Here is a 3,795-nt window from a genome sequence, read left to right as displayed (position 1 = left end):
TTTCAATCATTTCAATCATTTTTTGAAAATGTTGGTAACCCCTTTTATAAAAGTGATAATTGCCTCAGAGCCGGTGTTCGTGCCAATATATCCTACAAACACCGGCTTCTCGGGCATTATCACTTAAATATATACTAAGTGTACAAAACATTAAAGACGACCAGATGACCAGGTGAATCCAGGTGAAAGCTATGATCCCTTATTGACGTCACTTGTTAAATCCACTTTAAATCAGTGTAGATGAAGATTTTTAAGCCTTGAGACATGGATTGTGTATGTGTTCCATTCAGAGAGTGAACGGGCAAGACAATAGCTTTAAGTGCTTTGAACAGGTTATGGTAGTAGGTGCCAAGAACTGCAACACTGGTTCGTTTTTCACGCTCAACAGTTTCCTGTGCGTCTCAAGAATACCCCACCACCCAAAGGACATCCAACCAACTTGACACCACTGTGGAGTGTTATGCTATGAATTTCATTGACTCCACAAAACCAGTCCCGGTAAAGGGTACATTTTCCCGTGCATATAACTTGTTTTGAGGAAGTCGAGTGTGTATACACATACCCAAAAATGTGCATATTAGCTTTTATTTTTACTACCAGGAAGTGCTGAATTTTGCACAGATTTCTTGAAAACAAAGAGTCCAGACATTGCAAAAAACGGTCAAGTTACTTTTTTGCAATTCTGGAAGATGACACCCTCCCTTCATAACCACAAAAACTAACCATAAAAAAATAAGAATTCAGAAGAGGGGTTGGATATAAAAAAAGGTAAGTCTGAGTGATGACAATCCACAGGTGAATAACTGTCATTTATGCTGATCCTTCATGGACAGTTGCCCAATTTAACTCATTCCCCTGTGTGTGACTGTTTGTGACACTAGGGGGTACCCTTGCACACAATTTATTAACAGAGTTCTAACGAAACAGCCACTCGGGCTCCATCTCAGATTGACCCTCACCGACATCCTCTTCACTGTGTGGCCACGTCACGTACTTTCTATAGCCCGTTCTATTACGTCGTTATGAGCCAGACAGCTTGGAGTGTGGCTCGCTGAGAGTAACTTCAGACTAACCTGAGACCAATGTTTCCTTCTAATAAAACCCCACAGAGATACAATAGTCATGAAAGCGAGGTCCACTGTCAGATAAAGAATTCTCCCTACTGTGCTCTCAGCAAAGGACATTGCTGTATTAACCTCTCGGGCCCTTTCCCAAACTTTCATGAAAGCTCCTGCATTTTAAAAGACGCCTGAGGGCTATATTTGTCTGAGACAAAATAGTTTGAGAGGCCTTCTATATTTAAAGGAATTACAAAACAAAGCCAAATGAAGGCTTCGCTTTCAGAGTTGCCATCTGAAAAGTGCTGAAACCTCAATCTCTAATGGGTACATACAGTAACATAGATCTGTCTTGGTTCTATGATAATGGTGTTTGGGTTTGTGTTTTCCTGTGAAACCATTGAGGGCCCCAGGCCATGGCCCACAGTGTATGTTGGAGAAAGACAACATTCCATCGTGTTTCCTGCCATTAATCCAGAGCAGGTTCCTGGGAACCTGCCTGTCACTCACATCGCAGAGATTTACTGGGTCTGAGGCTGGATCTGAAAAGCTTCCGCCTTGTTCTCATGTCTCACCTGCAGCCTTTGTCTGTAACGTTACACACTGGGATGACATTTCAATTACCTTTGTCTTCTTTTATTTGGCAGAATAAAACTCATTTTCTGGCATCTGTTGCCCATCAACCCTTCGTTGTGATTAGATCACATCTGCTAAGAGAATCTACAGAGATCTATTGCATCTAACAGCGTTTATGAATCGCGTATACCAACTTCATGCTTTACACATCCTTCAAATTTGATACGTGCACATTTAATGTGCCAATCCAACCCCAAAATGCAGCGTAGATTTGATCTATTTTATGGTTATTGTCTACCAATCCAGCCATATTGTAATCCCCTTTCCGTCACAACTTAGTCTTTGCCTCATTGTAGAGTTCACATTTGTGAGTTGCGTTAGGTGCGAGCTCCAACACGTCCCCAATAGTAAGGGATCTACCGCACACAGATATCTCAGATATGCACTGGCAAGACCTGCTACTGTGCACTACAAAAGCCTTGATCGCCTCCAGCACTAAAGGCACTAGTAAGATTTGTACTCATAAAATTTGACATTTATTAAAAAGGGTATGTGGAGAGAAGAGAGTTGTGGCCCGAGAGAGGAGCTGCTCATCACTACTGTGTCATGCAGAATATTGTCTAGTCTACAAACTGGAGCAATCTTTGGTAGTCCCAAGGACGAGCTGTTGAGCTTACAGCATACGATGGCCAGCTGCTGACTTTCACCCTGCAATACCACTCGTCTTCCATTTACTTTCTCTGTTACTCCAACTTAGAGACAATTCATATACAGAACACTTGTGCTCCAGTTATACAGTATGTTATGTGAGTGTGTCTCAGTTTGAAAACAACAACCCCCCCCCACACACACACACACACACACACACACACACACACACACACGCACACACACACACACAAAACTCCAGGCTACAGTGAGTCTCTATCACCCGGGAGAAAACAATGGGGGAAACAGAGCAGTTGTTGGGTGGAAATTAGTGTTTTGGCTGTGGGAGAATTGAATTAGCCAGATATTGTAGATGGGGAGATGTTCATTAGGAGCGGGATAAACATGGCCCTACTTGAGAGGATTGAGCCCATTAAGTGTAATGACTGTGGCTGGCCAGAGCCAAGCCATACTCGCTGCCTGGCTGGCTGTCCCCACGCCAGCAGCATGATGACGACAGATGTATAGCAGTTGTACACTAGGTGGACTCAAACAACCGCATTCAACAAGTAAGATGTGAGATTGCTTTGCAGATATTGATTAAAGACCATTGCATCAATACACTCTTCGGGGGAAAAAAGTTCTATCTAGAACCTAAAAGGGTTATTTGGCTGCCCCCATAGGAGAACCCTTTGAAGAACCCTTATTGGTTCCAGGTAGAACCCTTTTGGTTACAGGTAAAACCCCTTTTGGGTTTCAGGTAGAACCCTTTCCACAGAGGGTTCTACATGGAACCCAAAGGGGTTCTACCTGGAACCAAAAATGATTCTTCTGTCGGGACAGCCGAAATACACTTTCGGAACCTTTTTTCTAAGACTGTACCAAGGAATCAGGGAAGTCAACTTCTCAGCATAGCCATATTCAATGACTCAAAATGTGTAAATCCTTTCATACAGCATAGTAACTCATAAACAGCCCTATCTGTACTACTAAAATAAAAACAAATGCCATTTAGCAGATGTTTTTACCCAAAGCAATGTACAGTAATGCATGTGTACATTTTTAAATATGGGTTGTCCCAGGAATCAAACCCACTACCCCGGCTTTACAAGCACTATGTTCTACCAACTTAGGTACAAATGACCACAACTCCTGCTGCTCAATCATCCATGAAAATAAACATTGCTGTACAGTTGGACTGACTATTCACTCACTAGACCACCATGCCAGCATTGACACCCATGTCAGGGATTTGCAAAGACAGGCATGACATATCTAAAGTTTACTGTAGACTGGGAGGGTCGAGGAGGACAGTAGACAATCATACAGCAAATAGTAAGGGCGATCATGCAGTTTGGTAGGTTATGTTTCGATAGCATTGAATCATAGAATGAGTGCTTCTGCTCTCCCCTCTTTACAGAACAGTACAGTAGACCACCCTGAAAAGCAGGAGGCCAGGTGGTATGGTGATAAGAGAAGAGGCCAAGTCAGATACGAACACCTTTCTGGAGAA

This window comes from Oncorhynchus masou, chromosome 12 (assembly GCF_036934945.1).
Source record: "Oncorhynchus masou masou isolate Uvic2021 chromosome 12, UVic_Omas_1.1, whole genome shotgun sequence".
In the NCBI taxonomy this organism is placed as follows: Eukaryota; Metazoa; Chordata; class Actinopteri; order Salmoniformes; family Salmonidae; genus Oncorhynchus; species Oncorhynchus masou.
Note: the sequence above shows the minus strand (reverse complement) of the source record.